Here is a 15,334-nt window from a genome sequence, read left to right on the forward strand (position 1 = left end):
AGAAATAAATCAACTAAATAAACCAATAACTTATGGTGAGATACAGGAGGTAATCAAGAACCTCCCTACTAAGAAAAGCCCAGGCCCAGATGGATTCACCAACGAATTCTACAAAACCTTTAGTGAGGAGCTAATTCCAATACTCCTCAAACTCTTCTGCGAAATAGAAATGGAGGGAGAAATCCCAAACTCATTCTACGAAGCTAATATCATACTCATTCCCAAACCAGGCAAAGATCCAACAAAAAAAGAGAACTACAGACCAATATCACTAATGAACACAGATGCAAAGCTCCTCAATAAAATATTAGCTAATAGGATCCAGAAACTGATCAAGAATATCATACATCATGACCAAGTAGGCTTCATCCCTCAGTCACAAGGATGGTTCAACATCCGTAAATCAATCAACGTAATTCATCACATAAACAGAACTAAAATCAAGAATCACATTGTTATCTCAGTCGATGCCCAAAAAGCCTTTGACAAAATACAACATCCATACCTATTAAAAGCTTTGGAGAGAACAGGAATAGATGGAACATTCCTCAAAACAATAAAAGCCATATACAACAGACCAACTGCTAATATCATATTAAATGGAGAGAAACTTAAATCATTCCCTCTAAACTCAGGAACAAGACAAGGATGCCCACTCTCCCCATTCTGTTCAACATAGTGCTGGAATCCCTAGCCATAGCAATAAGGCAAGAGGAGGACATCAAAGGGATCCACATCGGCAAGGAACAAATCAAGTTATCCCTATTCGCAGACGACATGATCTTATATCTGATGGACCCAAAAAACTCAGTACCCAAACTCCTACACCTAATAAATCAATTTGGCAAAGTAGCAGGATACAAAAATCAACCCACAAAAGTCAGCAGCTTTTCTGTACACCAGCAATAGACAAACAGAAAAGGAAATTATGGAAACAATTCCATTTACAGTAGCCAAAAAAAGAATAAAGTACCTAGGGATCAACTTAACCAAGGACGTGACGGAACTATTCAATGAAAACTACAAAAATTTAATAAGGGAAATCAAAGAAGACACAAGGAGATGGAAAGACCTCCCATGCTCATGGGTAGGCAGAATCAGTATAGTGAAAATGACCATATTGCCCAAATTGTTATACAAATTCAATGCAATGTCTATCAAAATCCCAGCCACATTCTTCACTGAAATAGAGAAACCAATCCATAAATTCATATGGAACAGCAAAAAACCTAGAATAGCCAAAGCAATTCTAGGCAAAAAAAGCAGTGCAGGAGGTATCACAATACCTGACTTCAAGCTCTACTACAAGGCCATCATAACAAAAACAGCATGGTATTGGTATAAAAACAGATTGGAAGACCAATGGATTAGAACTGAAGACCCAGAAATAAAACCGCACTCTTACAGCCAACTGATATTCGACAAAGGAGCTAAAGACATACAATGGAATAAACATAGCCTCTTCAACTACTGGTGCTGGGAGAACTGGGCAGCCATATGCAGAAAACTCAAAGTAGACCCAAGCCTATCACCATGCACCAAGATCAACTCAAAATGGATCAAGGACCTCAACATCAGACCTGAATCCTTGAAACTACTGAAGGACAGAGTAGGAAAGACACTAGAACTTATAGGCACAGGAAGGAACTTCCTGAATAGAGTCCCAGGGGCACAACAAATAGGAGAAAGACTCGACAAATGGGACTACTACAAATTAAAAAGTTTCTGCACAGCTAAGGACATAGCCACCAAAATAGAAAGACAGCCAACGATATGGGAAAGGATATTTACCAGCACAGCAACAGACAAAGGCCTGATATCGGTCATCTACAGAGAACTCAAAAAACTAAGCCCCTCCAAGCCCAATAAACCTATTAGGAAATGGGCAAAAGAGCTAAAGAGAGACTTCACAAGAGAAGATATAAAAATGGCAAAGAAACATATGAGGAAATGCTCAACATCCCTGCTAGTAAAGGAAATGCAAATAAAAACAACCCTGAGATACCACCTCACCCCAGTTAGAATGGCCTATACTCTGAACTCAGGAAACAACAAATGCTGGAGGGGCTGTGGGGAAAGAGGAACCCTTCTCCATTGTTGGTGGGAGTGCAAATTAGTACAACCACTTTGGAGAACAGTATGGAGGTTTCTCAAAAAGCTCAATATAGACCTACCCTATGACCCAGCCATACCACTCCTAGGCATCTATCCTAAACAGCAAAATCCAAGATATCAAAAAGGCATTTGTACTTCCATGTTTATCGCGGCACAATTCACAATAGCTAAAATATGGAAACAACCCAGATGCCCCTCCACAGACGAATGGATCCAAAAAATATGGTACTTATACACAATGGAATACTACATAGCGATTAGGAATGGTGAAATACTGTTATTCGCAGGGAAATGGACAGAACTCGAACAAATAATGTTGAGTGAGACAAGTCTAGAACACAGAAAACAAAGGGGCATGATCTCCCTGATATATGACTGTTAAGAAAGGGAGACGGAGAGACAGTAGAGACCAAGTCTGTGAATACTGTATATGTTCTTGATACATTGTATATTGCATATATGTCAACCTGACCTAGACAAGGGATAGAAAAACAGGTCGTAAGATATCATAAGAAATGTACACACTGCCCTACTATGTAACTGCACCCTCTTTGCACAACACCTTGTAAAAAAATTTATGTCCAATTAATAAAAAAAAAAAAGAACATACAATTCAGTCTCATTTACATGCTGAGAGGTGGCTGTTTTCTACTCACTCCACAGGGCCATTTATTTAAAAACACAAGCTTGCTGCACTAGAGACAGCATAGCATTGGGACAAGAAAAATATGGTAAGAAGTTAACAAGGTGTTGCTTTGCTCTCCAATTCATTTAATAACTCAAACAATTAATTCAAAAATAAAACCAATACAAAAGATAGAGCCACTGAATGGGGCTGAGCCACTCCCATCTAAATTGGAGATTGCTTCCTTAATAACAGTTGGAAACAACCAAAGAGCAACAATGTGTTACAAGGAAGAGTACCTTGCTTTGAGCCAGCTGATATAAAGTTTATTTGCAGTGATTAACCACTCCTCCTTTCCTGTTAAGTTTTCATGAAGGAAGCCAAAAGTGAGAGTCAAATTCAGATTCTAATTATCCCCAGCCACCTGTTTTATTTCATCATGTTCCAGGAAGTACATAACACTATTAGTTGAAACAAAGGCAATTTAAGTGCATCTAAAATGTAATTGTGACGGTATCAAATTTGGTGTGGAACTCAGTAATGTAGAAGTTCTGACTCAACCTAAGCTACAATTGTTTTCAATTATTTAACAGTGTACACAGTTCAGGCTTCAGTGATAAAAGATGCCATTGAAATCCAATTGCATAAGCAATTGTCTTCTTAGCATCTTTATCTACAGATACCTACAAGTGAGTGCAATATGGATCTGGCACAAAGGGACCAGCTAAACAGGCTTTCCCTCTCTACAAAACATCCTTCAGAACTAAAGTCTGGCCACTGTATAATCTTCTAATGGTGCTGTATATTACATGCACAATAAAGAAAATTTGTCCTCATGTTATATACATTACCTTACTCCCAAACATACTACATTCAGGTTAGGGGTATGTTTTGCTTTCTTTTGTATGTGGCGGCAGGGATGGGATCCAGAGCCTTGGGCATGATACACAACTGTTCTATCATTCAGCTACACCCTAGCTGTTTTTTTTTTTTTTTTGAGGGGGGGGTGTCCTTTTTTTAATCACCAATGCAATAGGGAGTTGTAGCAAATCCAAAATTAAGAGAAGACAAAATGATCCAAAACTCAAGTTTTGAATATTTTTTTTGCCTCCTTTTTTTTTTTGCCAGTCCTGGGGCTTGGACTCAGGGCCTGAGAACTGTCCCTGGCTTCTTTTTGCTCAAGGCTAACACTCTGCCACTTGAGCCACAGCGCCACTTCTGGTTGTTTTCTGTGTATGTGGTGCTAGGGAACTGAACCCAGGGCTTCATGTATACGAGGCGAGCACTCTTAGCACTAGGCCATACACCCAGTCCTTGACTATTTTTAAGTTTTAAAATCTCATTACCTTTTGAAAAGGCCTCAGAACATACTCATCAATTCAGGCTGCAAATAATTCATCCACTCAGCTAGAACAGAAATTTATATTAAGGATCATTCCACTATTTACCTCAGAAAATTCACAGTGAGGACAGGTTAAAAGGAGGCTGAATTTTCATGATTGTTACTAATAAGGTACCACATCCAGGAAGAAAAAGTAAAATTGCAATTTGGCATTGTCTTTATCACTTCCTGCCATTTCTACAGCCATCAACTTAACTTTACATTACTTGGCACCTCCTATTGGACCACGCAAAGAACAAACTTCGGGGCCGCCATACTCAACCCAACCTAGTTAATACAGTCAAAATAATTTTCCTAATCCCTCAAACACCTAAGGAAGGATTCTAAAAGTTCCTTAGCAAAGTATTAATAGCTTGTATCACTCTAACCATCCTTCTTCTCATTTTAACCAAATGCACCAATTGAACATGCTTTTTTTCCCCCCTGCCAGTCCTCATTCTTTACCACCCTTAAAATCCCATTCTCTTACCCTTTGTCCTGCCCTCACTTATTTAAACCCTAATCTTTCCAAGATTCATCTTCACAACTGTTTCTGTTCCCTTCTCACATTCTACAGTAACGTTTCACTCCTTTCAACCAATCCTTAACTACATTCTGCTTTGTATAATACCTTCTTGTATATAACTTTTCTTTCAGGATCTTGGCTCCCTTATGTTTGAAAAAGGATGCCCAAGACAGAGTTTCCAGGTCATATTATCATTTTTTATTCTGGACAAGCAACATAATATATACTATATATATATGCATATAATATATAATATATATAAATCAGATTGTTAGCATTCCTCCTTTCAAATACTAAGGAAAGAAAAGCAAGATTACCAGGTATGCGCCAAACTCTTCATGAAAACCTCCCTAGTATTCCCAAGGAGTGTGTCTGCTATATTTCATGCCCTCAGCTACTCCTATAAATGCTTCACACAGTGCAACATTGTCCAGTTATATTACAGTCATTTATTTTTAATGTTTCTGCTATGTGGAACACAGCTACCAAAAAGAACAAGTAGACTCAAGGTAATAACATAACTCAAAAAAATGTTAACCATAAAAAGGTAGCGCAAATGGTACATTTATAAATAGTCTTCATGCTAAAAGCTGGTATAAACTCCCAGATTAGAGTTTTAAGGAATTTTCTTACTGAACCTTGGTTTCATTCTCAGCTCCACTGTTGTGGCTTGCTCAACAGGTTTATTTTCTTTCCTTCAAATCACTCACCACCAACACCATTACCACCATCATGATCACCATCACCATCACCATGACAGTACTACCACTCTACGTGTGTGTGTGTGTGTGTGTGTGTGTGTGATAAATGAACACATTTATGACTGAAAAGCACTTTCCGAGTACATATGTAGATTACATAGAAAAAAAGAGATAACAGTAAAAAGTCCTATTTAAGAATCTGGCTGATGCTAGAAAAATATATACAGAAAAATATTGGTGCAGAGGCTGTAAATCATCTGATAAAATTCATATCTGTCGCAGCTAATGAGAATACCTGGCTCTAACACTAACTACCTTATAGGAAGTACTCATAAGTCACTAATGAGACACTATCATTAGAAACTAAGTCCTTTGAGCCTCCTTCTGATTGACTAGTAATTCTGATGTTACAGAAAGAATTCCAACTTATATTTACAACAATGAAAAGTAAAACTTTCCAAAAGTAAAAAAGTTTCACTTTTTTATGTTTGCAATTTAGTGGTTACATCAGTGGTTAAACCTTACCACATAAATGAAGTGTAACATGTCCTGTGATTGTAAAGTGCCACAATACATTTATATATGCTCAGTTACAAACGTTTCATGCAGAAGACAAAGGAGTTTTGTGGCAAAGGGTGGAGATTATTAGTATGTAATCATATTTGATCACACAACCTCTCTGATTTCTATCCTTGGTAGGAGCTACAAGAGCCCCCCCCTCTTTTTTTAAACCCATTTCTTTGGTAATTGACAGTTTCAGAAAAACTCTGAAGGCTTGGCAAGTGCAAAAAGGGAAAGTAAGAACTTAATTTAAGACTTTTTTTTTTACTATCTACAAAGACAGATATCAATAATTCCATCCATTAAAAGGTAAACTCTTTTTCTCCTCCATTTTCAATCTTTTGGTATCTAGCCCCTAGGATTAGTGGGCTACACTACTAAATGAGTGACCTTCAGAGAGGCCCAGCCAGCACTTCGCTACCATGGCCACCTTAGCTGAAGTACCAGGCAGAGAAGTGAAACTATCCGGGACATTCAAATACCAGCTGAGTTCCCTGACATGCACCATGTGGGAAAAATCAACTACCGGAGTCCAGGTGACCTGCATAATTATAAGAAAAAACAAATTATCTTAATAAATTTTGGGAGTACCTGTACAGTATTATCCATTTTTTTTGCTCACTCTCAACTCTTTTGAGGACACTAAATACATCAATGAAGTGAACATAGTGAAATGAATCACATAACTAAAACAATTCTACCAGGGAGTAAACAATCACTTAGCATAACGACTGAATCAATAAATTAGGTCCTATTTGTAAATGCTTTTTCTATGCAACAGTTTACAGTTATATACAATTTTCATTTATTTTCTGCCATCATTGTAACATTTAGGAAGACACAAAATTTTAAAAGTCTCCTCCTAGATTTTCAACTGGATTTTTTTGCTATGACAATCAGTATCCTCATGATCTAGTCATTTCTTAAAATATCCACATCTGAATGCTGCTCTGGGGACCAAGTCTCCAATGATAAAGTTTGTGGAGACTTTTTTTTTTTTTTTGGCCAGTCCTAAGGCTTGAACTCAGGGCCTGAGCACTGTCCCTGAGCTTCTTTTTGCTCAAGGCTAGCACTCTACCACTTTAGCCACAGCGCCACTTCCGGCTTTTTCTGGATAGGTGGTGCTGAGGAATCAAACCCAGGGCTTCATGCATGCTAGGCAAGCTCTACCACTAGGCCACATTCCCAGCCCTCTGAGGAAACATTTTACTTATCAATTTACATGCTTTAGAACACTACTTAAACTTATGCAGAGCAATCAAGGCTATCCTCACCTACTCACACAACTACATGTGTCCAGTTTGTAATGTCTAACCTTTATACTTTAGCCAAAGTATAAACAATAGCAAAAGTCACAACCTTTTTGTTGGGTTTTTTTTTTTTGGGGGGGGGGGCAGAATGAGACACACTTTCTTCCTGAACTAAGCATGAACTATACTGAGTCTTTGTCTTTTTAACTGGTAGTAACATAAATGTGCTATATTACTATTTAACTGTTACATAAATGTGCTATATTACTATTTAACTGTTAGTTTATATCCTTGGTCCCTTAGAAATAAATGCAGTCTCTCCTGGTAGTTAATGGCAGTGTTTAGAAGTAAAATTCAAAAGAATTCAGAAATCTTTCCACTTAGCATTGTATACTTCCTTTCAGAAAGTCAAAACTTCCAATACCAAATAGTATTAACTGTTTATTACCTGAATAAATGCCAAGTTCCCTAGAAAATTAGCTCACATATGCTGTTTGCCACAGCAACATAGTCTCACTTTTGTCTCTAAATGACAATTTTTAACTAAAATTTAAAACAAATGTCAAATGTCATAAATAGGCATCAATAGGTATTTTTCCTTTCTCTGTTAATGCTCCACTTCTTAACAACTTCTTAATTCAACTTAAACAACTTCTTTTTTTTTTTTTTTGGCCAGTTCTGGGCCTTGGACTCAGGGCCTGAGCACTGTCCCTGGCTTCTTCCCGCTCAAGGCTAGCACTCTGCCACTTGAGCCACAGCGCCGCTTCTGGCCGTTTTCTGTATATGTGGTGCTGGGGAATCGAACCTAGGGCCTCGTGTATCCGAGGCAGGCACTCTTGCCACTAGGCTATGTCCCCAGCCCTTTAAACAACTTTTTAATTCATCTTCCTACTCTAAATATAAGCTCCCTGTAATGGGGGTTAAGGTACATGCTCAGCATTCAGAATCCTGGGCCTAAACACTTGTTTTACTATATTATGTGGGACTAGGAAGAGAGACTTAGCCTCAATTTCCACATATGAAAAAAAAAAAGACCATTTCTACCTAAAATGATTATTAAAAATGAATAAGATTACCATGATTATTTTGCTAAAATTAATGTCTAGATGACCTATATGATTGTTTGTTACCTATTACTACTAGGTCAAAAACCCAAAGATGACTTCCTAAGAGAAAAAGACAAAGAAAAAAAGTTTCACTAGAGTCAACATCCCATAACTTTGTAGTCTTAATTGCACAACTGAAGGCTGAATACACATATTCTATTACTAATAAGTGGAGTAGTAGCTAGTAGTCTTATATCCCTGAACCAAATCCTTTCCCAAATTTGAGAAGATGAGATGGTAAGTAGATAGTTATCTTCAGAAAGAGTACAATCTGAGGCAGAATACTGGAAGTCTATACAGACATTTTAACCTGTTTCTTTCTATAAAGTTCAATTCTACCAATATCAATGTACTTGAGACAGATGGGAAGCATGAAGTTAATCTATTTCACATACACACACACATACACACACACACACCTGAAACAAAATGCCTTTCACACAATCTTGCTATTTAAAAAAACACGTTCTGTGTTTTAAAGATGACAATTTTGCATAGAGTAAAGCTCTCAAAATAACCCTTGAAAGTAACTTAAAGCTATAGATATGAAAAATAGAATTCCCACTGAGACCTAATTGGTCTTAGTGCTAGACTTTCCTTACTGTTTTCATTATTAGTAAAAACTTTATTCACAGTATTTCTGCAAAATGAGACTCCTTTGTATAAAATTCTCTAATAGTTCTCTGTGAAGGAAGTCAACTAAAAACAACCACCAGTCATTAATGAAACATTAGTCTTTCCTCCTGGGTATAAGAATAAAAATGAATTAGGCAACTAATACTGTTCCTTCTTTGAAAGAACTTAAAAAAAAATCCCTCCAACATTTTCCATCTAAACATTAATTCAGGAAAATCTTCTAATCTTCTTCCTTGAAAACTGAAAAGAAAATTAAATAGCAAACACTGCTAGCAAACTTTGTTCTAAAACCCAAGAAAGGCAGTATTCAGTGATCTAGATACTCAAAAGAAATAAGAATTTGCATTCTGCTTTAAATGAGCCAGGTGTACTGAAGCTCCCTTCCTACATTCTAGGTATTTTAGCAGTCAATTGTCAGTACCTATAGTTCTATCACAGAAAGTCTGTGTCATCTTATGGGAATGTGAAATGTTAAATAATTCCTCCAGCTTTTCATGTTTTCCATCTTAAATGTTCAATTCATTGCAGTTCTTTAAAAGGTATATAAGCTTTATGTGACAATAGTACCTCAGAAAATTTTAAGATAGGTTCTTTGTTGTCCAGGCTGACCTTGAACCGGAAGCAATCTTTCTGACTATAGGTGTATTACCAAGTCCAGCTGTATAGCACCTCAATCTTTTACTATATGTTCTAAGGATGATGCCAAGTTGACAGACCACACAAAATAATCCTCAGAAATAAAAGAACCTTAAACAGGTCTACGTTAAAATGATAGTGGGTGGCTCCACACATAATCACTTTGTTTATAATACGATCTCTCTTTCTCTTTCCTCTCTTTTCTTCCCTCCACCCAACCCCTCACCCCCTGTCCTATATGGCTCTTCTTCTATACTATGAGTTCCCTGAGAACAAGGAATATGATTTACTCTCTTTGTACTTCCAAGAACCTAATACAATGCAGGGCATATGAGAGATAGTATACAAGTGTTTCTTGAACAACAGAAGTAACAAACAAGAGAAACTTTAGGATTATACACATTTATTCGAAAATGGCAGTTCTTTGGCTTAAAGAGACTCCTTTTTATACATGAGGAAGTTAAGTCCTGAAATATAGGACTCAAAAATACAGGAGTGTCTTTTACCAACTTTATACATTCAATTTTAAATTGCTGAAGCTGCTGCTTTTACTTTTTTTTTTTTTTGCCAGTCCTGGGGCTTGAACTCAGGCCCTGAGCCTCTCTGGGCTCATGGCTAGTACTCTACCACTTGAGCCACAGCACCACTTCTGGCTTTTTCTGTTTATATGGTACTGAGGAATCTAACCCAGGGTTAGATGCATGCTAGGCAAGCACTCTACCACTAAGCTACATTCCCAGCCCAAGATGTTGCTTCTATATACCCTACATTTCCCTTTCTAGGCCACTGCCGTTGCTAATTTGGTTCCTGATGCTGTCTGGGATTGGAAGTAAGATAATCTGGAAATGCTAATAAAAAGAATAGAGAAAGTCCAAAATGATGTTGCCCAAGACTGATACAAGGCAGGGCTGCAACTAGATCTTCAAGTATTATTGACAATGGTTTCTAAAACTAGAATCAATATGCTACTCCCATATTATTTTTTATAAGAAGAACATGACTATATCTGTAAAGGTGCAAATTCACTATTTAAACCAACGATAAGAAACAAGAAATGAATAAAATAACCTATTGGATGCCAAACAGTAGTTATGAAGTTCATCTAAATAATTCTGAAAGAAGAGTTTACAGAACCTTGCTTAGCCTATTTATTTTACACTCAGTTTCAGGAACAGAGTCATCTGGGATTATACTCCAGAGAAGGCCAGAAGGTATACATCTTCCTCATCCCTGAAAGAAGAGGCAAGCTGACTACTAAAAATAGATCCACTCAGGCGTTGGTGGCTCATATCTGTAATCGAAAATACTCAGGAGGCTGAGATGTGAGGATCAAGGTTTGAAGTCAGCTCAGCTGTAAAGGCTGAGACTCTTATCTCCAATTAACCACTAGAAAACCCTAAGTGGAGCTGTGGCCCAAAGTGGTAGAGTGCTAACCTTGAGCAAAACAGCTCGGGGACAGTGCTCAGGCCCTGATTTCAAACCCCATAAGCAACCAAAACCAAAAAACATATCCAATAACTCAAAAAGCGGAGGGAGGAAAACAACCTACATTTTTCAATTAACTTGAAAGCTTCCTACTGAATTAGTAAGAGACCTTAGGGATCATTTTGAGATAATAAAAAATGTAAACTATTGTTTAAACGGAAATAACATCTTTTTTTTTTTTTTTTTTTTTTGGCCTGGGCCTTGGACTCAGGCCCTGAGCACTGTCCCTGGCTTTTTGCTCAAGGCTAGCACTCTGCCACTTGAGCCACAGCACCACTTCTGGCCATTTTCTATATATGTGGTGCTGGGGAATTGAACCCAGGGCTTCATGTATATGAGTCAAGCACTATTGCCACTAGGCCATATTCCCAGCCCCGGAAATAACATATATGATACATTGTAAGCAATTTTCTACAAAAATATAGCTAAACTAAGACTTTTTACACATAACTTATTTCCTAATATAAGATAAAGAAACCTGGCTGCACATACAGAACAGAAGTCAACAGCTGAAAGCATGGAATGAGCTTTACTGCCACACCCTGTACATGGTTCTTTCTCCTTTATACATTCATAATTTCATATTCTTTGACCTCCTTTTACAATGTACCCAAATTAGCATCCTTTCCTCTAAAGGGCTTGTTACCTTGCCACAGTACAGGCCCCAAACTCATACCAAACTACAACACCACTTTCTTGCATCAGCTTTTACTTCTTATGTCACCCTGAGAAAACAGATGCACTCCTATAATTCTTTACATCCGAAGATAGGCATTTCTTTCTTCTATTTTTGGTAAGAAGTACCAAATCAGAAGATCTTTGCATTATATTATCTTTAAGGCAGTTCTAGCTGTTACATTGGCATTTTAAGTGGGTTAAAAGCCGGTTCCCCCCCGCCAAAAAAAAAAAGAAGAAAGAAAAGTAAAAGCTGGGATTTTTTTTTTCCTGAATCCTAAGCACAAAGTAATGAATCTGTAAGTCACAAAGTGGCAGCTAAAGGAAGGGAAAGAGAAAAAGAATACAGGTGTAGGAGGAGTTGCTGCTGGAGAAACACCTTTTCTCATTCTCAACTGAAAGGATAAGATGGTTAAAGTCAATGCTGCCTGTATGATCATTACCAAGTTCATTACTAAGTTCCATTAAAGCAAAAGCATTGACAGCAACCCAGTTGTTAACCTAACCAGAACAAGTGGCTGGAGGAAGTTTGTTCGGCTGCCCCTGACTTAACTAAAATACCATACAATCCTAATAGTCAATCTCAAGCCAGCACCAGCAGATAGCACATTTACACAAACCCACCTCAACAGCATATTTACAATAGGAGTCTGAGATACATTTTCTTGGCTTCTTTTTCTCAAAAGAGGAACTAAATAATTTAGCATTAGCATTAGAATAGTTGCTTCCTTATTCTTTTTCCACTTGTGGATTCCACCAACAAGTATAACCTACACATATACATGTGCTAGACATTGTTAGGCCCTAAGTACAGCAAACTATAGAGGCTCATTATAACTGTGCTTCCTACTCCAATCTACAAAACCACCTGGCATTCAATCCCAGAGTGACTTGATATCTAGGTTTAGAAGACAGGTTCTTTTTTATTGTTTGCAATGGTGAGCATATAAACAGATGCTCTCTGCTCCTATTAGGAAATTGCACCAACTACCAAGAGACAAGCAACCACTGGAGTTAGCTATTTTAGTTATCAGTTTAAGAGCTGAAGTATCTAACCACTGAAATATTAACACAAAGTATAGAAAGCTGGTATCTGTCCTGGAAGGAAATAAAATTTGTCTAGGTATTCAAAGTTCAGAAGCAATAAAAAGCTGTGAGTTAGAATCTATACATGAAAACTAAAGGCTATGACTGGGTTAGGAACATGGCTTAGTGGTAGAGTGCTTGCCTAGCATGCAGGAAGCCCTGGATTTGATTCCTCAGTATCGCATAAACACAAAAAGCCCAAATTGGTGCTGTGGCTCAAATGGTAGAACGCTAGCCTTGAGCACAGAGAGGCTCAGGGATAGAGCCCAGGCCCTGAGTTCAAGGCCCAGGACTGGCAGAAAAAAAAAAAGAGGAGGGCATGACTTATCAATTTAGCATAAAGCAATTCTATGATAAAAGATCATGAAAATTAATGGTGAAATAGTGACTTGTTTGTTCCCTAATCCAAAATACATGTGTGAATACACATGTATGTGTCTTTAAGTTTTCACTCTTCAGCAAAATGCAGCTAGTTTCTCACTAGTTGTAAAGAAACAAACTGACCCCACATTTTCGTAAGAAAAGCTGTGAATGCTCAAATGCCACCCTGCTCTTTTGACAATGTCCCTTAGCTTTTTCACTCAAGACTAGTGCTCTACCACTTGACCCATACATAGCTCCCCTTTGGCTTTTTGATGGTTAATTGGAGATGAGTCTCATAGACTTTTCTGCCTGGGCTGGTTTTCAACCAGGATCCTCAGATGTGACTCTTCAGTGGCTAGAATTATATTTCCTGAATATCCTTTACCTCCATCTACTTTTATCATTGTAATTTATTGTGAGTGAGGCTGGGACTCTGAACTACTTGCCCTTTCACTACCCTTTGATAAAGCAGCTTCAAAGATAGAAGGACATCTTGTTAGCTGATTCCACTATATGGCCAAGGGACTCAAAGTCCAACATCTTCACAAATTTCACCTAATTGTTAATTTAATAATTTAAAATCTACCATAGACTGGTTCTGGGTCTACACAAATAACTTTAGCATCTTCAGCCAATGAACCTCGGTTTCTCAAGGCCGGGTTTGGATGATAAACAGTACATGTGGAAGTACTTTCAGTTTAGCTCAAAGTTTCTGTGTAAACACAAGGAAATGTTGATGATACTTAATGAAACACACTTTAGTGTCACTAGCTTGATTAAAGGAAAACCTGTGAAATTCAAGCGTGAATTTACAAGAATAGGCATGGTTTATAAGTATCAATCTTAACTGTACCTAATTACAAATTACCTTATAAAGACCTATCTGTTCATGGTTAAAAGATCTTATATTTCTTCTTTCCAAAGTCAGAAGCTGGCTGTGTAATGTCCCTACCTGGTCCTACACTCATGTGGCAATATCAAGCATCTCTCCTTTTCCCAGATTATGAAGTCGTTTACTCATTCCAATGATGGTAAATCCTATAAAAATGCCTAATTGTATAATGACCACCCATGCTGGGTCCCCTCCACTTCTCTGCAACATCCTTCCTCTCTCTCCTCTTACCTGGCAGATAGGTAACAGAAACCTGATTAAAATGAATCTCTTATGCACTTCCACAATCAAGGACACGGCTTGACAACTGTTCGCATTCATCATTAACGGCAACGGTTGGGTTCGTTTAATCGAGGGGACCATCACACCCGGAAATGAAATCTCCAGCGCAACCCACTCTGGACTACTGAGTCGTTTCCTTAAGTTGCGCCCCACCGCGAGCGCGGGCCCGGCCCTGGCCCCTGAGGTGACAGCGGGGCCCCGGCACCGCTGCCCCTTCCCTTGGCCTCGGGCCTGCAGGTCACTCGCGCCTCTCGGCCACGAGGCGGGCCCGCGCGGACCCCACGAGCGCGCGCTCCTCTTAGGTCGTCGCCGCCGCCGCTAGGCTGGACCCCAGGGCAGCATCTCGGCCGGTTGCCTCGGGGGACCGCGCTCCCGTTACCAGAAGGACTCCGGGCCGCCCGAAACGCCCTTAGGTAAGGCCCGCGCTTACCGCGGCCTCGGCCGCGTCCCTTCAGCGAGAACCGCCCGCAGGGCCAGGCGGCACGGGCCACTCTCCTTCAGGGCAGCCGCGGTCCCCAAGCCCGGATCCGCTCCCGGCACCCGGCCGGCCCCTCGGGGAGGCGCCCCGCCCCCAGGCGGCCCCCGCCCGCCGTGCGCCACGCACCTCGCCCCGCCGTCACTTTCCCGCCCGTCGCGCGCCCTTCCCCGCCCCACACTGCTCACCTGTCGGACCCTAAGCGCGCTCCATGGCCGTCCGCATGAAGCGGTACGGCGCGGCCTCGGCCGCCCCCGCCGCCTCCGGGGAGGGGCAGCCCCACGCTGCTCTCACCGCCCCCAGCCGCCGCCACTGCGGCTCCCGCCCTCCCCCGACCCGGCCATTCCCCGGCCACCTCTCTCGCGCAGTGCCGGCGGCCCCACACCCACCCTCCGCTTCCGCCGCCCCCGACCGTTGGTACGGTCCTAGCGTAACGCCTTTCCTGCGACCAATCGAAGGGCGCACTAGGAGAGGCTCCGCCTCCTGCCGCCGATGGGCGGGGCCAACGGGACCTGCTCTGGACCGCCTCAACCATTTCA

General features: G+C 40.0%; 1 protein-coding gene across 2 annotated transcripts in view; it reads right to left on the reverse strand.

Moving 5' to 3' along the window:
- Fam20b (FAM20B glycosaminoglycan xylosylkinase) overlaps positions 1-15,106 on the reverse strand; it is a 51,504-nt gene extending 36,398 nt beyond the window's left edge. Inside the window, exon 1 of one of the 2 annotated variants that reach the window (XM_048356693.1) lies at positions 14,984-15,106. The gene's annotated coding sequence lies outside the window, so the exon portion shown is untranslated. The remainder of the gene's footprint in view (positions 1-14,983) is intronic. The other variant, XM_048356694.1, reaches the window with a different exon arrangement.
- Between the last annotated feature and the right edge of the window lie 228 nt (positions 15,107-15,334).

This window comes from Perognathus longimembris, chromosome 11 (genome assembly GCF_023159225.1).
Source record: "Perognathus longimembris pacificus isolate PPM17 chromosome 11, ASM2315922v1, whole genome shotgun sequence".
Classification (NCBI taxonomy): Eukaryota; Metazoa; Chordata; class Mammalia; order Rodentia; family Heteromyidae; genus Perognathus; species Perognathus longimembris.